Below are 25,547 nucleotides of genomic sequence, written 5' to 3'. Positions count from 1 at the left end.
AATCACCTTAGTATTTTGTTAGCAAATGATGTTTGAGTTGTCATTAATGACAATTCTTTGTGACCATGAGTGGAAATGCTGTATTCATTCATTTATTTATTCAGTTAATTACTGACTATATATGATAGCCAGAGTATTCTGTTAAGTTTTCTGAAGTTTCAAGGTTGAGGTTATAAGATAAATCAGACCTTGCTTTTAAAAATTAGTTACTTGTCATTCAGAAAATGTAGACTGGTTGGTTATCTAAACTTGATTGACAAATCAGGAGGCCAAGAAGGGAGTTATTAGCCTTCCCTGACCTTTGGCAAAATATGATTCTGTTCATTTCACTTTCCTGCTGCTGTTGCTAGATGCTTCTTTCATTTAGATATTGAATCTATCATTGACATTTGAGTTATTGGTAGTTTCTTGTTACTATAAATAATTATAAACGATGATTTTATACATGGTCTTATTTGTGAATTGTGGTACTCCTACCTAAATTTCTCTAGGTTATAACTTGGTATAGTAGAATCACTGGTTATATTATATATATTTGTACATCTGTATATGGCTGTATATCTCCTGTATCTATATCCTCATAGGAGCAATATCTAAGACTTGCTCCAGAATCATACTTTTGTCAACACTTTGGATTATCAGTTTTTATTAAAAATGCTGTATTATGAAAATTATTAAACATAGACTTAAGTAGAGAAAAAAGTATAGGAACCCTCATGTATTGCTCACCCTACTTCAATTATTATAAACATATAGGAAAATCTTATTTCAGCTGTTTATCCTCCTCTCCACCTCATGGATAATTTTTTTTTAAGATTTTATTTATTTATTTGATAGAGAGATCACAACTAGACAGAGAGGCAGGCAGAGAGAGAGGGAGAAGCAGGCTCCCTGCCGAGCAGAGAGCTGGATGTGGGGTTCGATCCCAGGACCCTGAGATCATGACCTGAGTGAAGGCAGAGGCTTAATCCACTTAGCCACCCAGGCGCCCTCATGAATAATTTTAAAACAAATGCCAGGCATCTAATAATTCATTTGTAGATAATATCAGTTGTATCTTTAAGGGATAGGGAGTTTTAAAATCTGTAACTAAGGGATAAAGATTCTAAGGGATATATCTCTAAGGGATAAGGACTTTTAAAATCTATAACTACAATACCATTAACACAAGTAAATTAAACAGTAATTTCTTTATTTCATCTAATGTCCAGATTTTCCTGTCTTATAGATTTCTTTTTCTTTAACAGATACCATTTTGAGTTAGGATTCATACAAGATTCTTACACTTTTGATTATTTTTATTTCTTAATATGTTAAAAAAAAAAAGCAAACTCCATCAAATTGCTTTTATTTCTGGACAATTTGTCTTCTTTCTGTAATAACAATTTTTGTTTCGGTTTTAAACACTTTTAGTAAAATAAGTTTAAATGTTTATTCACATCCTACTTTGGGATTTATTGGGCATACTGATTTCATGTCTTTGAACAATTCAAAAAATTCTTAGTATTTGACTTTTTAAGTATTACATCTTCTGCATTTTTCTTTCCGTTAGAAATTCTTATTAAATATATGTTAGGCTTTCCCATTATCTTGTTTTTTTTTAAGCTCTTTCATGTATTTCATCTCCTTTTTCTTGTGGGCCACATTCTGTATAAAACTTCAGATGTGTCTTTCAGTTAATTATTAATTCTCTTGGTAGCTGTGTTTATTTGGTTGATCCCCCCCTCACTGAGTTTTTATTTTAATCATGATAATTATTTAAAGAAATTATGCTTGGATGTTTGTAATTTTTTAAATAAGAGCTCTCTTGAATCTTTTATTTTCAGTCCTTTTTCTTTGAATTGGAGGTTTGTTAAGTTGTAGCTTCCAAATCTCACAGATAGAGCTTGCAAACGCTGCACGACATAGCCATGCTCATTTGAGCATTGTCCATGACAGCTTTGATGCTGTAGCTGCCGAGTTAAGTAGTTGTGACAGAGATCAAATGGCCTTCAAAGCTTAAAATACTTACTGTCTCACCCTTTGTGGAACAAATTTGCTAATATGGTCCTACTCCTCCCAACCCCCGCTGCCTTAGATATATAAAACATTATTATTTTATTATTTACATATATATATATATGATAACTCTAATATTTCAAGCCTTTGTAGATTGTTTTGTTGTTTATTGTTTCTGTTTATAATGTCTTATTTTCATGTTTCCTTCTGTGTTTGTGATTTTTGCTTGTGCACTTTAAATTTGTTAGATTACCCAGGCTAAGTGTGGGTTCCTGGTTGGGTGAGTGGGTTATGGGGGCTGGTTGATGGTTGAGTTTGCTTTTTCTACTGCTTGGGAGTATGGTAGACCAGGGGCTACTTTTTTTAAAAATTAAAAAATTTTATTTTTTTATTCATGGTAAGTGTATTCTTTAATCACCATCATCCCATCCAGCTTCCCCTCTGGCAACCATCAGTCTGTTCTCTGTAGTCAAGAGTCTCTTTCTTGGTTTGTCTCTGTCTCTCTTCTCTCTCTCTCTCTTGTTTCTTTGTTTGCTTTTATTTCTTAAATTCTACATACAAGAGGTGCCTGAGTGGCTCAGTCAGTTGGGCATCTGCCTTCAGCTCAGGTCACAGCCCCAGGGTCCTGGGATTGAACCTGCTTCTCTCTCTCCCTCTGCCTACCACTCCTGCTTGTGTTCTCTCTCTGTCAAATAAATAAATAAAATCTTTTAAATAAATTCTGCATATAAGTGAGATCACATACTATTTTTCTTTCTCTTATTTAGCTTAGCATTATACTTTCTAGCTCTATCCATGTTGCAAATGGCAAAAATTCATTTTTTACGGCTGAGTAATATTCCATTATATATACATATATATTCCATTATACACACACACACACACACACACACACACACCACATCTTCTTCCATTCACTTATTGATGGGTACTTGGGCTGCTTCCATAGTTTGGCTATTGTAAATAATGTTGCAATAAACATAGGGGTGTATGTGTCCCTTTGAATTAGTGTTTTTGCATTTTCTGAGTAAATACCCAATAGTGTGATTACTGGATCATAGGGTAGTACTATATTTAATTTTTTTGAGGAACCGCTGTACTATTTTCCATAGTGGATGCATCAGTTTGCATTCCCACTTACAATGTAAGAGGGTTTCATCTTCACATCCTTTCCACCACTTGTTTTCTTATGTTGCTGATTATATGCATTTTGACAGGTGTGAGATGATACCTCATTGTAGTTTTGATTTGCAGTTCCCTAAGTGATTTTGAGCATCTTTTAAAATGTGTGTGTCTTCAAAGAAATGACTGTTCATGTCTTCTATTTTTATTGGATTATTTGTTTTTTTGGTGTTGAGTTGTATCATTTATTTATTTTGGACACTACCTCATTATTGGATATGCCATTTGCAAATATATTCTCCCATTCAGTATGTTCCTTTCAGCTATATTGATTGTTTCCTTCACTGTATAGGAGCACTTTTAAAAAAATATTTATTTTCTGTATATATGTAAAGAGAGAGAATGGGAGAAGGGAGGGACGGAGGGAGAGTCTTAAGCAGACTCCATGCTGAATGCTGAGTCCAATGTGGGGCTTGATCCACAACCCCAGGATCCTGATCTGAGCTTACCCAAGAGTCAGATGCTTAACCAGTTGCAACACCCAGACGCCTCTAGAAACATTTTATTTTGATGTAGTCCCAATAGTTTATTTTGCTTTTATTTCCCTTGCCTCAGAAGATATATCTACAAAAATATTGCTATGGCCAGTGTCAGAGATGTTACTGCCTGTGCTCTTTTCAAGGAGTTTTATGATTTCAGGTATCACATTTAGATCTTTAATCCATTTTTACTTTATTTTAGTATGTGGTGAAAAAAAGTGGTTCATTTTTGTTCTTCACCTGTAGCTCTCTAATTTTCCCAACACATTTGTTGAAGAGACTTATATTCAGCAAGAGGCTACTTTAAATTAAAATTCTCATGTTGGATTTTTTGGACCATGCAAAAGAGTATATACATCTAAGTTCCAAAGCCTTGTACAGTGGCTTCAAAATCTCAGGAAGTCTTTATTAGTTTTGTTTTCAGACTTACCCAGAGGTACTCTTCTTGTCTATCTACATCTGTCTGATGCATGTGCTTCCAATTCACACTTTTTCCTGGGGGCGTAGTCTTTTCTCAAGGTCTGATTTTGTACAAGATGGATTTCTTAATTTCCTTCTTTCTTTTTTTTTTTAAAAGATTTTATTTATTTGAGAGAGAAGAAGCTCGAGCATGCATACCGTGCATGCACACAAATGGGGGAGGGGCAGAGGGAGCAGATTCCCTGCCTACTAGAGAGCCTGACAAGGGACTCAATCCCAGGACTTTGGATCATGACCTGAGCCAAAGGCAGACGCTTAAATGACTGAGCTACCCATTCACCCTGTACAAGATTGATTTCTTGTCCTGCACTTGTCCAGGGATGAGCCATAGTCTTTAAGTCCTACATTTAAGCTCTAGAGTAGTGTTTCTCAAACGTTAATGTTGTACTGGAGAGCCCCAAGATCACCCCAGGTTTGATAATTTTGAGGGCTCATTATGGCAAAAGATTACAAAGCAAAATCAGCTTAGGGAAAAAGGTACATTTGGTAAAATGGGGGGAAACCAGGTGTAAGCTTCTAGTGTCTTCTTCCTGTGGGGTCATTCCTCTCCAGCAACAGATTGTGAGAACAAGTGAAATATTGTGCAACAGGGATTTTGTTAGAATCTGTCTCCAGGGTTTTTATTGAGGATTTGTCAAGTAGATACCTTTCACCTGGCAGGTAACAATTTTCCACTCTCACAGAAGAAAAGCTGGTATTCAGCATAAACCATATTGTTTGTGTAAATAGTTTAGGCCCAGTTAGCCACTCTGATCAGATAGGGTGGTGGAACCCCTCCCCCAGATTTGTTTCTAGATTCCAGCCAAGGGTCAACCTTGTAAGTTAAGTAGACCCTTTTTTTTTTCCCCCAACTTAAAGATTTTACTTATTTGTTTGAGAAGGAGAGAGAGCATCAGTGATGGAGAGGGGCACAGGGAGAGAGAGAAGCAGACTCTCTGCTGAGCAGAGAGCCTGACGTGGAGCTTGATCCTAGGACCCTGGGATCATTACCTTAGCCAGCAGCAGACGCTTAACTGACTGAGCCACCCAGGCACCCCTTAACCCATTGAGCAGACCTTTTAAAGGAAAAGCAGTTAGGCCTGCTATTAAATTTTTTCTGCCTAAAAGTACAAATGAAGCACCTGAGGATTTTGTTTTAATGAAGAGTCAGATTCAGTAGGTGTAGGAGGGCCCAACATTTGGCATTTCTTTTTTTTTTTTTTTTAAAGATTTTATTTATTTATTTGACAGAGAGAGATGACAAGTAGATGGAGAGAGAGGCAGGCAGAGAGAGAGAGAGGGAAGCAGGCTCCCTGCTGAGCAGAGAGCCCGATATGGGACTTGATCCCAGGACCCTGAGATCGTGACCTGAGCCGAAGGCAGCGGCTTAAACCACTGAGCCACCCAGGCGCCCACATTTGGCATTTCTGATCACATTCAAGTAGTACCCATGTTGGTAGATTTCAGATGTACTTTGGTAGCCAGGTAGTTACTCTGAAAGCTTGAAGTCATTCTTACTATTATTAAGTGTTTTTTATTCTAAACGACATGTTTTTATTTTGAATAGTGGGAAAATTTTTTTGTTGATGGTTAAATTCTCTGTGTGGACAACCAATAGTTATTTCTGGAGTGATGTAGTTTATTTCTTACTAAACTATCAAACTTGAATAAAGAGCTCTAAATTTATACCTCAGTATTTTCATAATTTTGTGTCACTGGGAACATGGAAAAAAAAGACAGTTTCAGTGACTGTTATAGAAAAGAGTACAAGGTCTAGAATGTTGGTAGTATTAATTGTATAATCCTATAGTCTCTTACCCACAACTTGAAAACCCAAGAACTCTGAACATGAAAACTATTTTCATGAATAACTTGACCTGAGAAAACCTAACCTGACCTAAATTCATTTGGCAAAAAAAACCTGACCAGCATTTGTATTATCTCAGTGTGTCTACTCATATCTTTTACCTAAAAAATATTCTTGTGGTTGAATATGCAGTGCTGCCTCAAACCCTTCTGGGTATGGTGCATCTGTGGTAAATACTACATTTTGAAATAAATATATTTGAATTCCTAACCCTATCTGATCCCAGGTTTTCACATGAAGCATCATGGTCCTTTAGTGGAAATATGGAAAATGAATATGTTTCAAAAGTATTATCAAAATGCATAAATAAATATAAAAATATTAGCAATTAGTGGATCATATTCAAACATCCTGTTCATGAAAGATGTAACCTAAGAAATGCATTATAATGGTTTCATTTGTAGTAATTCATAGCTTTTGAAGGTTAATTCAAAGAGAATTTGTAAATATGCTTTTAGATTTTGATTATTGGTGTTAATGCAATTATTTATGCATGACTAAGTGAAATGTGAGGAATAACAAGTAGTAAACTTGTAATTAGAGGATCTGTTTATACTTGTATTACACAACTTAATTGTGCATTACTGTTTTTTTGCCCGATTATGATCATCATTGTTGAATGTTGATAAAAAAGCTTAACTTCTCATTTTTTACTTTGATGCATGGGACTCCAGATTAACCAGTATGTTTCTGTTTTGATAATTTTAGGTGAGTTTTGTCTTATTTGGTGTATAGAAATGATTTCACTTAACCATAAAAACATAAACAATGCTAAATATGGTAATACCTGCAAATCACTGATTCAGAATTTAGTAATATATAAAAACATAATGTTGTAGTAGTGTGGTATAAGAATGCTCAAGAGAATGGCCCAGTTTCATTCTTCTGCATGTGGCTGTCCAAATTTACCCAGCACCATTTATTGAAGAGACTGTCTTTTTTCCATTGGATATTCTTTCCTGATTTGTCAAAGATTGGTTGACCATAGAGTCAGGGGTCCATTTCTGGGGTCTCTATTGTGTTCCATTGATCTATGTGCCTGTTTTTGTGCCATTACCATGCTGTCTTGATTATCACAGCTTTTTAATATAGCTTGAAGTTAGACATTGTAATGCCTGCAGTTTTAGTTTTCTTTTTCAACAATCCTCTGGCAATTTGGGGTCTTTTCTGGTTCCATACAAATTTTAGGATGGTTTGTTCCAGCTCTGTGAAAAATGTCGATGGTATTTTGATAGGGATTGCACTGAAAGTGTAGATTGCTCTGGGCATCATAGACATTTTCACAATATTTATTCTTCCAATCCATGTACATGGAATGTTTTTCCATCTTTTCTTGTCTTCCTCCATTACTTTTATGAGTATTTTGTAGTTTCTAAAGTATAGATCTTTTATCTCTTTGGTTAGGTTTAGTCCTAGGTATCTTATGATTTCTGGTGCTATTGTAAATGGAATTGATTCCCTAATTTCTCTTTCTTTAGTCACATTTTTTATGTATAGAAACACAACGGATTTCTGTGCATTTATTTTGTATCCTGTCATGGTGCTGAATTGCTGTGTGAGTTCTAGTAGTTTGGGGGTAGAGTCTTTGGGTTTTTCACATAAAGTGTCATGTCATCGAGAGAGTTTGACTTCTTCTTGCCTGTTTGAATGCCTTTTATCTCTTTTCATTGTCTGACTAATGAGGCTAGGACTTCTAGTAGTATGTTGAAAAATAATGGCGAGAGTGGGCATCCGTTTGTGTTCTGACCTTAAGGGAAAAGCTCTTTTTTTTTCCTCACTGAGAATTTTCTTATGCCGTAAACAAAGATAGACTCAAAATGGATGAAAGACCTCAGTGTGAAACAGGAATCCATCAAAGTCCTGGAGGAGAACATAGGCAGTAACCTCTTCAACATTGGCCACATCACTTTCTTTTAAGTCGTGTCTCTAAAGGCTAGGAAACAAAAGCGAAAATGAACTTTTGGGACTTCATCAAGATAAAAAGCGTCTGCATAGCAAAGGAAACAGTCAACAAAGCTAAGAGGCAGCCCATAGATGCGGAGAACATATTTGCAAATGACATTATGGATAAAGGGCTGGTATCCAAGATCTATAAAGAACTTCTCAAACTCAACACCCAGAAAACAAATAATCCAGTCAAGAAATGGGCTGAAGACATGAACAGGCACTTATCCAAAGAAGACATACAAATGGCTAACAGACACATGAAAAAATGTTCAACATCACTAAGTCATCAGGGAAATACAAATTAAAACCACAATGAGATACCACTTTACACGGCAAAAATTAACATGACAGGAAACAACAAATATTGACGAGGATTTGGAGAAAGGGGACCCATCTTATACTGTTGGTGGGAATGCAAGATGGTACAGCCACTCTGGAAAACAGTATGGAGGTTCCTCAAAACTTGAACATAAAGCTATCCTAGTACCTAACAGTTGCACGGCTAGGTAAGTGAAAAGAAGGGGCACATGCATCCCAATGTTCATAGCAGCAATGTCCGCAATAGCCAAACTGAAAGGAGCCGAGATGTTCTTAAGCAGAAGAATAGATAAAGAAGATGTGGTTCATATATATAATGGAATATTACTCAGCCATCAGAAAGGATGAATACCAACCATTTGCATTGACAAGGATGGAACTGGAGGGTATTATGCTAAGTGAAATAAGTCAAGCAGAGAAAGATAATTATCATATGGTTTCATTCATATGTGGAGCATAAGAAATAGCGTGGAGGACCACAGGGGAAGGGAGGGAAAACTGAAAACTGAATGGGAAGAAAGAGAGGGAGACAAACCATGAGAGACTCTGGACTCTGGGGACCAAACTGAAGGTTACAGAAGGGAAGGGAGTGGGGACATGGGGTAACCCAGTGGTGGGTATTAAGGAGGGCATGTGTGGTGATGACCACTGGGTGTTATATACAACTAAAGAACTGTTGAACACTACATCAAAAACTAATGATGTATTATATGTTGGCTAACAACATAATAATGAAAAAAAATGGTGAGGATGGTAAAGAGAAAAAGAGGAAGAAGTAGTGCTTAAGATAGATACGCTAAGAAGTCTTAGGGATATTTGGTAACAACCTGGATGTAATTTTCTATTTTAGACAGTTACTATTGTCTCAAAAAGGACATTTTGGAAACTTTTTTGTTAAGGATGAATGAGATTATTGGAAATGATGAATTTGAGGTAGACCAAACACAAGAGTGAGCTATGGTGCTTTATTTGAAGATTAAGTCCAGAATTGAGATTTTGAGTCATTGTTCACTTAAAAACTAAAATCAAATTTTTTAGAGTTATGGAGACAATTATAAGAGAAACCTGAGGGCAACAGGTAGAACTTCAGGTCATGTTAGAGGATATGATGAAGCAGGAGGAAGAATACAGACCTTTAAGGGGACAGATGCACAAGGAACAGTGAGAAATAGGAAAGAAGACTAAAGCAGTATAATTACAGACACCAAGGGAGAGAAGGTGGATTTGGCTATCATTGGCCAGTACTATAATGGAAAAGTCAGTGAGTTTGAAAAGTGAGAAAAAGCTCTTGAATTCGACAAGTAGTAAACTTGAAAACAAGTTTATTGGAACAGTGGCCTAGATTGGTCAAGTTTAGGAAATGATGAGGTAAGAATTAATTTGATTTGGTAAAAGAAAGAAGTAATGTCACTTCGAAAATGGAAAGATTTGGTAAAAGAGAGATTTGGTAAAAGAAGTAATGTCACTTCAAAACTGGAAAACAGTGGCAGAAGCATTTTTTTTTTTTTTAAGATTTTATTTATTCATTTGTCAGAAAGCACAAGCAGGGGGAGCAGCAGGGAGAGGGAGAAGCAGACTCCCTGGTGAGCAGGGAGCCCAACGAAGGGCTCGATCCCAGGACCCTGAGATCATGACCTGAGCTGAAGTCTAATGCCCAACCGACTGCACCACCCAGGCACCCTGAAGCTTTTTTTTTTTAAAGATAGATAAAAGAGCTAGTGAGGAGAGATAAATGAGAAATCGTGAATAACTAATGGTAGAAATCTTAGAATGAAATAAATTGTAGAACAAGAATACAAATGGGAGATGTTAGATAATAACATTTCTAACCCATGCTAAAGTAAATGTCCTGCTGCCAAAGTGAATTTGTATCCTTTTGTTCCTTTATTAGTTTCAAAGAGGTAAGCCCTTCATTACATTCATAGAAGCCACCTGTCAGACAAGTGATCTGAACTATAAATAGTCCTGTTTCATAGAGAAAAATAGAAACATGAAAGTAGCTGTACAAGCAAAACGTACAACTAACTTCTAAACAATTCTATTAGATTGGGTGTATATCACAGTTATCTCAGCCTTTAGACTCAGCTGTTCTGTTCTTTCACAGGGTTCATTTATATAGTGAATTGTTTCAGAGGCAAACAGGATTTTTCTCATATAATAAAAGTTTCCTAATTAGGGGATTGTCTAAATCTAATAATTTTATAGGTGTCTTTGTAAGTATAATAGATTAAGACACAGAAATTTTTGCACAGCATCCAGTGATTATAATCTCTATATAAGGAGTGCCTGGGTGGCTCAGTCAGTTAAGCATCTGCCTTCAACTCAAGTCATGATCCCAGCTGGGATCAAGTCCTACCTCAGGCTCCCTGCTTAGCAGGGAATCTGCTTCTCCCTCTCTCTGCTACTCTCCCCTACCTGTGTTCTCTTTCTCCCTGTCAAATAAATACATCTTTTAAAAAAATCTTTATATAGTAATTGCTTTTAGTTAATTTTACTGTCTTAGAAAATTCTCCCCCCCCAAAAAAAAAAAACTACTGGATATGGACATAAACAGTATGTTGGAAAGGGAATGCAGAGTAGCAATTATCCAGGCATTGGCTAGGTTGGAGAAAACCAATAGTGATAACATAGAATCTCTAAAGGCAGAAGTGAGAGCCGATCTGGCAAAAGTTAAAAATGCTATTAGTGAGGTCCAATCTAATCTAAATACTCTTAACAACCAAGGTTAACCAAGGCAGAAGATAGAATTAGTGATCCACAAGACAAACTGATAGAAAAGAAGGATCAGGAGGAGGCCTGGAACAAACAGTTAGAAGCCTTGAAAACAGAATTAGGGAAATAAATGATGCCATGAAACATTCCAGTGTCAGAATTATTGGGATCCCGGAGGGAGTGGAGAAAGAGAGAAGACTAGAAGATACAGTTGAACAAATTCTGGATGAAAATCTCCCCAGTCTGGGGAATGGGACAGTGTTCATGTCCTAGAGGCAGTAGAACACATCAACGAAATTAGAAGCTGGTTCTTTGAAAGAATTAATAAGATCAATAAACTACTGGCCAAACTAATCCAAAAGATCAGAGAGAGGACCCAAATTAATAAAATTATGAATGAAAGGGGAGAGTTGATGACTAACACCAAGGAAATAGAAACAATTATCAGAAATTATTATCAACAGTTACATGTCAATAAGTTAAGCAACCTAGAAGAAATGGATGCATTCCTGGAAACCTATAAACTTCCAAGACTGAAACAGAAAGAAGTTTACAACAGGACCTGATGGATTCCCCGGGGAATTCTACCAAACATTCAAATAGAAATAATACCTATTCTCCCTGAAGCTGTTTTAGAAGAAAACTTTGACTCTTTGTTTGAAGCCAGCATTACCCTGATCCCCAAACCAGGCAAAGACCTCATCTAAAAGGAGAATTTCAGACCAATATCCTTGATGAATATGGATGTCAAGATTCTCATCAAGATCCTAGCTAATAGTATCTAACAGAACATTAAAAAGTTATCCACCATGACCTGGTGGGATTACCCCTGGAATGCAAGGGTGGTTCAACATTTGCAAATAAATCAGTGTGAAAGAACAAATCAATAAGAGGAGAGAAAAACCACATGGTCCTCTCAGTTGAAGCAGAAAAAGCATTTGACAAAATACAGCATCCATTCCTGATTAAAACTTTTCATAGTATAGGGATAGAGGAAACATTCCTCAACTTCATAAAATTTGTCTATGAAAAACCCACCGTGAACGTCGTTCTCAATGGGGAAAAAATGACAGCCTTCCCTTTGAGATGAGGAACACAACAAGGATACTCTTGCCACTGTTGTTCAACATAGTACTAGAAGTCCTAGCAACAGTAATCAGAAAATAGAAAGAAATAAAAGGTATTTAAATAGGCGAACAAGAAATCAAACTCTCTCTTCTCGAATGATGTGACACTTTACATGGAAAACCCAAAAGACTCCACCCCCAAACTACTAGAACTCATATAGTAATTCAGTAATGTGGCAGGATACAAAATTAATGCACAGAAATCAGTTGCTTTCTTATACACTAACAATGAAAATATAGAAAAGGAAATTAGAGAATTGATTCCTTTTGCTATAGCACCAAGGACCATAAGATAACTGGGAATAAGCCTAACCAAAGAGGTAAAGGATCTGTACTCGAGGAACTATAGAACACTCATGAAAGAAATTGAAGAAGACACAAAAAGATGGAAAAGCATTCCATGCTCCTGGATCGGAAGAATAAATATTGTTAAAATGTCTATGCTGTCCAGAGCAATCTATACTTTTAATGCCATCCCGATCAAAATTCCACCGGCATTTTTCAAAGTGCTGGAACAAATCCTAAAATTTGTATGGAACCAGAAAAGATCTCAAATTGCTAAGGAAATGTTGAAAAAGAAAAACAAAACAGGGGGCATCACGTTGCCTGATTCCAAGCTTTTTTACTCCAATGCTGTGATCACAGAGGGCGTAGTACGGGCACAGAAACAGACACATGGACCAGTAGAACAGAGTAGAGTCCAGATACGGACCTGCAGCTCTATGCTCAAATAATCTTCGACAAAGCAGGAAAAAAATAACCAATGGGGAAAAAAAAAATGTCTCTTCAATAAAAGGTGCTGGGAAAATTGGACACTATGTATAGAAGAAGGAAACTTAACCATTCTTTTACACCATACCCAAAGATAAACTTGAAATGGATAAGACCTCAGTGTGAAGCAGGAAATCTATAAAATCCTAGGGGAGAATATAGGCAATAACCTCCTCAACATCAGTCACAGCAACTTCTTTCAAGACATGTCTCCAAAGGCAAAGGAAACAAAAGCGAAAATGAACTTTTGGGACTTCATCAAGCTCAAAAGCATCTGCACGGCAAAGGAAACAGTCCAACAAAACAAAGAGGCAACCCACAGAATGGAAGAAGACATTCACAAATGACACTGCAGACAAAGGGCTGATATTGAAGATCTATAAAGAACTCCTTAAACTCAACACTCAAAAAACAGATAATCATGTCAAAAAATGGGCAGAAGACATGAACAGATGCTTCTCCAAAAAACACATACAAATGGCTAGCAGACACATGAAAAAATCTTCATCATCATTAGCCATTGGGGAGATTCAAATCAAAACCACATTGAGATACCACCTTACACCAGTTAGAATGGCCAAAATTAACAAGACGGTATTTAACAAGTTGAGAGGATGTGGAGAAAGGGAACCCTCTTACAGGGTTGGTAGGAATGTAAGTTGGTGCATCCACTTTGGAAAACAGTGTGGAGATTCCTTAAGAAATTAAAAATAGAGTTACCCCTTGACCCTGCATTTGCACTACCCCAAAGATACAGATGTAGTGAAAAGAAGGGCCATCTGTACCCCAATGTTCATAGCAGCAATGGCCACAATAGCCAGACTGTGGAAAGAGCCAAGATGCACTTTAACAGATGAATGGATAAAGAAGATATGGTCGCTATATACAAAGGAGTGTTATGCCTTCATCAGAAAGGATGAATATCCAACTTTTTGTATCAGCATGGATGGCACTGGAGGAGATTATGCTGAGTGCAATAAGTCAAGCAGAGAGAGTCGACTATATGGTTTCACTTACTTACAGAGCATAAGGAATAACGTGGAGGACATTAGGAGAAGGCAAGGAAAAGTGAATTGGGGGAAATTGGAAGGGAAGAGGAAGCACGAGAGACTGTGGTCTCTGAGAAACAAACTGAGGGTTTTGGAGGGGAGAGGGGTGGGGGGGTGGGTGAGCCTGCTAGTGGATATTAAGGAGGGAGGGCAGGTATTACATGGAGCACTGGGTATGGTGCATAAACAATGAATCTTGAACACTGAAAAAATAAATTAACAAAAAAGGAAAATGTTCTAGTTGCAGACAGTATTTTTCATATTGGGTTTCTCCCCCCAAAATGACAGTAAAATAAATGTCATGGCAAATAGATCCTTGAATGACAGCCACTTCCGCAAACTGGTTCATGTCTTCTGTGTACTGTATATGCTTGGGTATACTTTGTACTTGTGCACAAAGTAAAAGTGCTTTGTGAATTTGGGTAGAGTTCTCTACCACAGTTGTCCCATAACTGTAGTATAAGCCCAAGTATTCCACTGATCTCTGATTTCATTATGAGAAAGGAAAAGAGATGAATTCTAAGAAAGCAATTCATACTTAGTCTTTCCTATCAAGCTGCTCTTCATTTTTTAACTCAACCCGAATCATCTTTTTACCAGAAAATATTTATAAATTCACAGATCATTTACAATGTAAATAGATAATGTTGGAATGACTAGAAGATTATTAGGTAAGGTAAATAGTTAGGCTTTGGTTCTTTTTCCATCTGTTGCAACATGGTTTGTAGCACTGCTATGAATATAAATACAGTGCTTCGAAGTGTGAGGAAAGGAGCAGAGAAAGATTATGAAGGTGGTTTTTAAGATAGATAATTTGAATTTCTACCTTTTTCTTTTCTATTCCTAAGTGCTTTCATTTAAAACATTTTATAAAAATTTGACCAATTTGAGTGGACAAAGGTAGTTACCTTGTTAAATATATTAAGTAAATTCTTAGATTCCTTTCCAAAGCAATAGCAAGATCAGTTTGGTTAGGTTTAGGGGGATACTTTTTTGGTCCTCAGAGTTGTAAAAGAAATGCAACATGATCTTCTTTATTTGCTCCTGCTTTATATAATTTGTATATAAATTATATATAATTCAAATTCTATAGCTCTTATTATTATAATTAATCATGAGTATTATCTTATAAATTCTTATATTTTACTATTCAGAGGTCTGAAGTGGGGACTCCTTTAGTTACAAATGCTGGATTGTGAAAAGTCAAGTTAAAGTCACAGGTTTCTGTAATGTCTGTAATATACTGAGAGAGAACTGAATGTAATATATGTGTATTGCTCAGTGAATTTTCACAGATTGACACACCTGTAAACCCAGCACCTATTTCAAGAAACAGAGTTTGGTATACTCTAAAGTTTTTATGAATTTTTTTCTGAATAGTATGTTCAGTAATTTTTTTCTAAGTGATTACTGTGTTCATTTTTCTAGTTACAAGATGATACAGTGGTGAACTGAAACAGACTTAGAGTGTGAGGAGATAAATATCAATCACATGAATAAATGAAATTATAAACTGCTGTGTATACTAAACATATGTTCTTGGCCCTGTGAAAGGCAGTATAATGAGGTAGACTGTAGAGTGATTTTATACTGGGGAATAAGGGTAGATACTAGAATCAGATTGCTTAGGTTCAAATTCTATTGTCAATTCTGGTATTTATGTGACTTTAGGAAAATAATCTCTCTTACAACTCATTTCTTAAATGAAGATGGTAATAGTAACCTACTTTATATGGTTGGTGTGGACATTAAAAGATTATTTATGCAAAAAATTAGTATAATGTAGATTATATGTATTAGTAATTTATTTTGTCTTCTGGGTGTTGTTTCATATTGTATCATTTTATTTGAAAATGATACAGAAGCATACTTCATAAAGTAGCCTCTTATCTCTTCTAGAGTTCAGATCAAATAATCCAAAGGGATATCAGAATCTAGTTACATAATATTCTGGTAGTCTTTATAGCATGTTTCAAATTTTAGTGTGTTTGGGAGCACCTGAATTGCTCAGTAAGTTAAGTGTCTCACCCATGGTTTTGCTTCAGGTTATGATCTCAGAGTCTTGAGATTGAGCCCTTGAGTTGGGGCTCCCTGCTCAGCATGAAGACTGAAGATTTTTTTCCGTCTGCCCCTCCTCCCACTCATGCATGGAATGCTTGTTCTCTCTGTCTCTTTAAAATAAATACCTTAAAAAAATTTTAAGTGTGGATAAGGATCACTGGAGTATCTCCTGTAAATGCACATTACAGTGGGTCCCTTTCTAGCCAGACTTAGCTCTGGAATCAATATTTCTTAGGAACACAAGTTTCAAACACAAGTCTCTTGCATTTAAAAAAAAAAAAAATATATATATATATATATATATATATATATATATAAAAGATTTTATTTTTATTTATTTGACATAGGGAACACAAATAGGGTGAGCGGGGAGCCTGATATGGGACTTGATCCCAGGATCATGACCTGAACTGACAGCAGACACTTAACGACTGAGCCACCCTGGTACCTCTTAAAGTCTCTTTCGTACGTAGGCCAAATACTCAGTTATTTTGTCCCATCATTTTAACGTATAACAGTATGACATGTTTTTTGCTGTTAGTTTTTGGTAACATATTCTTATTACTACAAATGGTTAAAAAAAAAAAAATCCCTAAATCTGTACTTGGCTCTAGGATTCTGTATTAGTAAATAGTATCATACGTCAGGTTAGCCAGTTGAGAAACCTGGATTTATCCTTGATTCCTCCCTCTACCTTTCCTCTAATCCTATACTTTCTTATTGCCTCTGATTCATTACTAATGGTTTCTTGCACGGAAGATTTTTTTTTTTTTTTTTTTTTTTTTAGTTTTATTTATTTATTTGACAGAGATAACAAGCAGGCAGAGAGGCAGGCAGAGAGAGAGAGGAGGAAGCAGGCTCCTTGCCCAGCAGAGAGCCCGATGTGGGGCTAGATCCCAGGACCCTGAGATCATGACCTGAGCCAAAGGCGGAGGCTTTATAACCCACTGAGCCACCCAGGAGCCCCTTGCGTGGAAGATTTTGTAACATCTATTTATACCTGCCTTTGTCCTCCCAACAGTCTGTTTTCCAAAGTTGTCTTTCTAAAACACAGCTGATTATGCTATCTACTTGCCTAAGTGTTTTCCCTAGTAATTACCCTTTGCTCAAAGATAACCGGAGTTTCTTAGTATATAAGACCATTGTAATGCATCTTCCTTTTCCTTTATTCTTCCTGATCACCTTGTTTCTGGGAATATATAATTTCTTGCTGTTCCTTGAGGAAAATAGCATTTTTTTTCATGTGCCTTTGTTCACATACTATTCTTTTCTATCTTATGTCTCCCCTTTTCAGTCTTTCTTTCAGTGGGTATTTATTGAGAAGCCACCATGTGCCTGGTATTGTATCAGAGGCCAGGGTTGCATGTATGAAAAAGATAGGTTTCCTGTTCTCACTTGTCTTAATGTCTAGTGAAGTCTCTCAGGCACCCTTCTTTTTTTTTTTTTTTTTGTTCCCATAATATTTATTGCCAACCTCTCTGTCATATATTATTAAGTGATTATGTGCTTCTCTTTTCTCATTTAATTTTGATCTCCAGGGCTGAGACCATATCTTACGTTTATTAATATTTCTCACCTAGCATTTGGCACAGTACATGGCATAGAGTGATCACTGAAGTGTATTTGAATAAAAGTTAGAAATCTAAATCCAGAGCTATTTCCAGGATAAGTCAGAACTGCCCTTTATAGAATACATTTATATTTTTAATTATGTAAGTAGTAAAATGGCTGTGTTCAGTCTAGTGGGGAAACCTGTGTTTTGACTATATTATTCCCATTATATAATCTTAATGTTACATTTTTTTTTTCTTTAGGAACTTTGGGAAGAATATTCTGTCATTTAAATGTTAAATTTAAAAATATTTTAAATATTTTAGGTTATTTTTTTAATTAAAAAAATTTTTTTAGGGAATGTGAGCAGGGGAGGGGAGGAGTGGAAGGAAGAGAGAGAGAGAGGGAATGAATATCGAGCAGGATTCACACACAGCACAGAGTCCGACTTGGGACTTGATCTCATGACCTGACTTGAGTCAAATGAAGAGTGGGTGCTTAAGCGACTAAGCCACCCAAGGTGCCCCAGGTTTGTTTTTGTTTTTAAGATTTTTTATTTATTTATTTGACAGACAGAGATCGCAAGTAGTCAGAGAGGCAGGCAGAGAGAGGGGAGGAAGCAGGCTCTCCACGGAGCAGAGAGCCTGACGCAGGGCTCGATCCCAGGGCCCTGGGACCATGACCTGAGCAGAAGGCAGAGGCTTTAACCCACTGAGCCACCCAGGCGCCCCAGTGCCCCAGTTTTTTAAGGATTTATTCAAAATTACGATTTGAAGTAAAGATTACAGAATATATAAGTCTAATTATTAAGATTATATATTCCTATATCTTTTAATTTAAAAATATTTAAATTCAATTTAATATATACTGTATTATTAGTTTCAGAGGTATGCATACATCTTTTAATACAGGTTCTGTTCAGATGAGTCATTTACCTATTTGCAGCTGACTCTTATGTTTCATGTTCTGTACCTTGATCTTGGCCTGTATCTTACAGTTATATTATGACATGCTTGTAATAAGCCAATTAAAGATGCAATTTTTGTTCGTACCATTGTAAACCAATCACATTAGTGAACTGGTAGATGTCACTTACTTAATTTATCCAATCAGTTACAAAATGATAATCTTCAACTAGGATCCCCCTCCTGTATTGGTATATAAATCTTTTCCTCTTGAAATCATTCAAAATCAGCACTTCTTTGGAATTATAGAAAGGAAGATGTATTTTTGAATGAATAAGAAAAGGTAGCTTTTCTCTGAGGTAACTTTGACATCCAAAATTGAAGTGGAAGGAAAGAGATCTGAACCTTTGGGTCATTGGAAAGACAGTCTTAAAATGTTACAGATCAGCAAAAGTCACTTCACTTTTTCCTGCCATCGGTATTATGCAAGTAGGACATGGGAACAAGAACCCAGCAAAACTATTCTCTTCTGTCTCTGGGAAAAAGAAATAGAATGCAGACCTAGTTGTAAGAAAATCTTTTTCTTTTCTTTTTTTTTTCCTTTTTTTTTTTTTTTTTTAACAATTTACTTATTTATTAGAGAGAAAGTATTTGCCCAAGCAGGTGGAGGGGCAGAGGGAGAGAGAATTTCAAGCAGATTCCCCACTGAGCAGGGTGCCCAACATGGGGCTTGATCTCAAGACTCTGAGATCATGAGCTGAAACCAAGAGTCAGATGCTTAACTGACCAAGCCCCCAGGTGCCCCATGTTTAAGAAAATCTTATTAACAATAGTTGAAGTTTAATTATACTTACAGTAATACCATTTATAATACAATGTGGGATACTTTGCAGAGTGAAAGGAGGTGGTATTAGTAATTATAGTGAAACAACAGATGTAAATTTGAAGCCAGGCAGATGAGATACATTGTCATAACTGCTGCAGTAGTGGTATGAAGGATATGTCATGGGAACATAAAGAGGGGGGCTTGTAGGTTAGGAAAAACCTTTCTACATCTGAGCCAGACCCCAAGAATGACAAGGATTTTTCCCAAGTTGGCTAGATAGAGGGCAGGCCAGGCTAAAGAAACCTAGTGTCTGTCATCTTGCTGACCATGTAGCCCTGCCTGTTACCAAATCATTCCCTCTCAAGAGGTGCTTCATGTCCATCATTCTTCTAAAACAGCCCTATGAAAACTTGCAGTTTTTAGTATGATAAACCTAACATTTAAGAAGATTATAATTAAACTGATTTGCTGGCAGTAGTATCAGATTTTCCTTGCACATCTCTACTACAGTATTTATATTTAAAATATGTCAATGATTAAAAGAAGATGATTACCTGCTATAGAGAGGAAACATGAATATTTTCAGTATGTGAGGAAAGATAATACTTGTTTTGCATTCCATGTGGTTACACCAGAGCAAGTGGGTGAAAGTTAGAAAGGAGCATATTTTGTCATTGGTATAAGAAAAGGTATCCTACCATGCGATCCAAAGGTTGAAACAGGCTCTCCTTCAAGTTCTGAGTTCCTCTGCATTAGAGGTAAAAGGAAGGTCCTTTTCCCAGGGTGCAATCAATGGGATATATCATTTCCCTACTGAATTATATCTCTCTGATATTAATAATTGTTAGAGAATTTCAGGTAATGTTAAAGCTTGAAGCAGTTCTTCCTCAACATTTGGATCTGTGGATAAAGGTGGGAAGATATATTCCTGATATGTTTGCTAGTAGAGGGGGACAGATTTGCTGCTGGCTTTTGCAAAGGTAATACCAACTATAGTAATTCCCATATGCTTTTAATCATTTATGTCTATCTAATAGATAGTATCTAATAGATGATATTAAAGATATCAATAAGTCATGTCAGATTTATGTAGTCATATTTAATTTTGTTACATCAAGTTTTTAATGCACCCTACTTTACTAGCTTTATTAGCATTTTTTCGCATATATTCACAAGTAAATCACAGAAATTATTGTTCAGCTCTGCTCCCAGTTGTAATTTCTCTTTGAAATTTTCACAAAGGTAGATGAGATAACAGTTTCTTCTTTAAAAATGAGTAAATCTGGGGCGCCTGGGTGGCTCAGTGGGTTAAAGCCTCTGCCTTTGGCTCAGGTCATGATCCCAGGGTCCTGGGATCGAGCCCCACATCGGGCTCTCTGCTCAGCAGGGAGCCTGCTTCCTCCTCTCTCTCTGCCCGCCTCTCTGCCTGCTTGTGATCTCTGCCTGTCAAATAAATAAATAAAATCTTTAAAAAAAAAATGAGCAAATCTTGGGGCACCTGGGTGGCTCAGTCAGTTAAGCATCTGCCTTCGGCTCAGGTCATGATCCCAGGGTCCTGGGATCAAGCCCTGCACATCAGGCTCCTTGCTAAGTAGGGAACCTGCTTCTCCCTTTCCCTCTGCCTGCTGCTCTGCTGTTTGTGCTGTCAAATAAATAAATAAAATCTTTTTTAAAAAATGAGTAAACCTTAAAAAAATTTAAAAATGAGCAAATCTTGGATCATAAAATAATGTTCTAAAACATGAAACAAAAATTCATTAAACACATTAATAGGGATGCCTGGGTGGCTCAGTTGGTTAACTGCCTGCCTTTCAGCTCAGATCATAGGATTGAGTTCTGCATCAGGCTCCTTGCTCATCAGAGAGCCTACTTCTCCTTCTGCCTGTGGCTCCCCCGCTCATGCTCTGTTTCTCTCTCTCTCTCCTCCCTCTGACAAAATCTTAAAACAAAAACAAAAACAAAACAAAAACAAAAAACCCTCACATTAACATGGATATTAAGCATTTGCTTGGACTAAACACATAATTTTCACGATTCATAAAAATTGTATTTACTAAAAAATAACTTTTAACTATAGTTGCTACCATTTATTGGGTATTTGTTATGGTTAAGGCACTGTGCTAAGCACCTCAGATCTTTTAACAGTGCTTTCAAAGTAAGTAGTATTTTCACTATAGATAGGAGAAAGTGGATGCCCATGGGATTGACTTAGGGCTATGTGGGTTTTTTGTAGATGAATAAACTAGATTTGAATCCAGTTCTTTTTCATTTCATAGTTCTTTACAGTACTCCCAAATAGCTGTATGCCAGTAGTTTTTGGTCATTAATCTACTACATGTACTTGAACCTAAATTTATTTAAAAATCAATTTTATGTTTTGTATTCATTAACAGATAAAAATACTTCTATAAAGTTTATTGCAGCATGTTACAAAGAAGTAAATATTAAAGACATTTAAAATAAATGCATGTTTATTCACACAAATATGGCATACACTATGTATCTGTGTGTATATGTGTGCATGTGTGCCTATATGGAGACTTGAGCTGGAGGGGAATGGGTGTATATGTATGTGTCTGTACATATATAGATCTAGATAAAAGGTTTGTCTACTGTAGATTTCTCTTGGTGTTTTTCTGCATGTATGTGTATGTATATGCATATGTGTTTATATAATATTAAATTGCTAGATATTTAGAGTTGGCTGTTTATTTCATTACCCTCAGAGAGATTCATCAGGAATACTCAGGACTCACAAGTTACATAATAAGAGGAAAAGAGCAACTGTAATTCTACTACTTCTTTTGTGTTTTGCTTCCTTGCTTTTGAATGGTTTGCCATCATAGCCAGCTAGCCGAAATTTTTCTTCCCCTAGGCATCTGTGGGTTTCCTAAACATCAAGGCTTCTGGGAATATCCTGACTGTCTCGTTGTGTTTTATACTTTCTCACATAGCACTGTTCTCAGTAGATAGTTTTGGAGATACTAGGTTGGAAACATTAAGTGAGAGTAGGAAGAAATAAAAAGAGGTAAACTTTTTCCTGAATTTCTTTTTGCTGCTTCCCATCTTACCAACCCCAGTAAAAACCACATTGAGCTCAGTTTCCCCACTACTCATCCAAGTGTAAGTTCTAACTAGTACAGGAGTTGACAGACTATAGAGCCAAACTATGTGAGCCAAGTCCGCTTTATTGAAATAAAGCCACGTTCATTCATTTATGTATTTTCTACAGTTGCTTTCTTGGTAAAACAGCAGAGTGTAGTAGTTAAAATAGAGACTTTATGTCCTTCAAAGTTTAAAATACTTACTCTCTGGATCTTTACAGAAAAAGTTTGCAGACTCCTGATGTAGCAAGTAAGGAAGAAACCAGGGATTTCTCGTTTCTTTTCCAGGAACTTTAACCTGTTATTTCCATGGGAACATTGTAGAACATGACCATTACATAGTATTTCATCTAAACTGGCTCTCATATTATTTTGAGTTGGTCTAGGAAGTAGCTTCTGGAAGGAAGCAGCTTGTTTTTTTTAGCAAATATGTTATGAAGAAACTTTGAAAGTTGTCCTTAGTTGGGGATTCCTGGGAATTAAGTAAAAGAGAAAGGAGGTGAGGAGGGGAAAGAAGGGGAAAGGCTAGTTCATTTTGATTTAGATTGGCAACTGTAACACCTGCATTATTAGTGTTCGGTTCATTTTGTATTATTATTCATGAGGCAAACGTTTGATCCAGTGTTGATTTCTCACCACCTGTCAATTTTCAGTTTGTGTGCAGGGAGATTTTTTTGTTGCTGTTGTCAGTTTTCTTCTACTTGTATGTGGGGTCTATTAAAGAAGGATGTCTCCTGCTCACTGATGTATTTCCACTACCTAAAATAGTACTTACCTATAATAGATGTTTAAATATTATTTGTTGAGTGAATGAACTCAGATACAAGATTTTATTTTTGTAGCAAGATTGTGGTTTTTCAAAAATGTCTATAATCAGTTTGTACCTGGATAATACGCAGTATTAGAAATCCACAAACCTTTGTGAAGAATAAATATTTCCAGACTAATGATTTTAACTGTTGGTCCTATCAGAACATTACATAATAGTAACTGTATGATCATTTCAGTGAAGCTTTGGCGCCTGAAAACCTAATTATAAGTTGATATGAACTGGTTAGGTTATATGTTTCCATTAGGTGAATTTCTCAACTGGCTTTAGTGATCTTAACTCTTATTTTGCAAATGCTATAGGTTCTGAATTACCTTGAAGGCTGTTATAAAATTAATATAAAGTTCTGAAATACAGTTAAACCATTTTGACACCATTGGTTTACTTAATATTTTCTTCTTCAGTCTCTTCAGATACCATTTATAATAGTGAAAAGGTATTACTAAATAATAACATTGATTTAACCTCGCAGTTCTTTTTGGTGTAATCTGATTCTACCCAGTGATGAGCTGCTTTCATTCCACTTTTAAGATAACCTCAGAGTCACTAATTATAAAGACATATACTGAGCCATTTAAAATTAGATTGAGTTACATTGGGATTTAAAAAATCCAGAATTTGTGGGAGATGCTGTGAATGATCTCAGTGTATAGCAATTTTAAAGTATTTGGAAATAGCTGGGGTATGTAGTGTGCTTAGTGGTTTGGCACTAACCAATTTGTGGTTGTCATGGCTAACACCCAGTAAAACAGAATGGAGGAAAATAGGCAGATGCAAGCTAAATGTAAAATAGGACAATGCAGTTTCATTTGCTGAGGAAAACAGTAATTCAAAACAAATAGTTCTTTGATTTTGTGTTAACAGATAAAATTCTCAAAGTCATAATGGCTCTTAGATTAAAATATCAGCCATGTGATGATACCTTTTTTGTTCTTTAGCTTGTGCTTTTGTTTTGTTTAAACAAATGGATGCTGAATACATGAAAAGGAAAATAGCTTGCAGCAACCTGAGGAAATTGATGCTCTATTCCAGGGGAGTTGGTGGGCTGCTGACCACAGGGCCATATCTGGCTGTTACCCATTTTTGTAGAGCAAGTGAGCTAAGATTGTTTTTTTATGTTTTTGAAGCTTTTTTTTTCCCATAGTATTTTGAAAGATGTTGCTCTACTTTCTTTTCATTTGCCTTGTTTCTCATGAGAAGTCTCCCGTCAACCTTTTCTTTGCCCTCTCCACATAACTTGTCTTTTTTAGTATGGTTCCTTTTAAGGTTTTCTCTGCCAGTGGTTTTGAGTAACATGATTATGATGTGCTTTGGTCTAGTTTTCTTCATGTTTCTGTACTTAGGATTGGTTGAACTTCCAGGGTTTATTGGGTTATTTTCATCAAATTTGGAAAGTTTTTATCCATTATTTCTTCAAATAATTTTTTTTATCCTCCATTTCTTTCCTTTGAGGATTCTAGTTATACATTGTCATTGTGTTGGGCTACTTGAAGTCCTTCAGTTCATTGATGTTCTTTTCATTTATTTCTTTTTTCTCTCTGTATTACATTTTGGATAATTTAAATTGCTTTGTCTTCAAGTTCACAGTTCTTACTTTCTATAAAAGTAATTATGCATTTATTCCCATCTGGTATATTTTCATTTAGACCTAGTTTTCATCTCCAGGAATTCAATTTGGATGATTTGTATACCTTTTATGCCTCTCCCAAAGTTTTTGCACGTACTGGCTTTTAATGTTCTTATCTGTTAATTCTAACATCTTTATTAGTTCTGGGTCATTTTGGTTGATTAATTTTTCTGCTTTTTATAAGTCTGTTTTCCTGCTTCTTTGCATATCTGATAAATTTCAACTGGCTGTTAAACATTGTAATTTTTGCCTTGTTAGGTGCTTCATATTTTTTTTTATTTCGTATAAATTTTGACTATTGGTCTGAGACACAGTTTAGTTACTTGGGATTACTTTAATTCTTTCAAGTTTTGCTTTGAAGATTTGTTAGGTGGGATAAAAGAAGTGTTTAGTCTTACTCTGACTCTAACCAATGCACATGAATTGTGCAGATTTTCAGTCTGGCTCTTAGGAACAGGCAGTGCCCCCTGTCCTGTGTGAACAGAGGGTACTTTCCTTTTTACTTCTTTCAAGTAGTTAATTTCCTCACACACATGGACTAGTCATTACTGTACAGACTACCAGAGGGATCCCTTTGCAGATCTTCAGCATTCTTTCTCTTTTCTAATTCTTCTTGGTTTTCTTGGACTCTGAGTTCTGTCTTTCAATCGTGGACTGTTTGCCTGGATTTTTACCTGTTGGTACCAACACCTGGAAACTTTCTTAAGACAGTTAGCTGGGGGCAGTTCTAGGGTA

At 36.1% G+C, this 25,547-nt stretch overlaps 1 protein-coding gene across 5 annotated transcripts in view; it reads left to right on the top strand.

Moving 5' to 3' along the window:
- RICTOR (RPTOR independent companion of MTOR complex 2) overlaps positions 1–25,547 on the top strand; it is a 129,400-nt gene that overhangs the window by 19,701 nt on the left and 84,152 nt on the right. The gene's annotated exons all lie outside the window — the stretch shown is intronic.

Source organism: Mustela nigripes, chromosome 12, assembly GCF_022355385.1.
Source record: "Mustela nigripes isolate SB6536 chromosome 12, MUSNIG.SB6536, whole genome shotgun sequence".
Classification (NCBI taxonomy): Eukaryota; Metazoa; Chordata; class Mammalia; order Carnivora; family Mustelidae; genus Mustela; species Mustela nigripes.
Note: the sequence above shows the minus strand (reverse complement) of the source record. Positions and strands in the feature narration are given on the sequence as shown.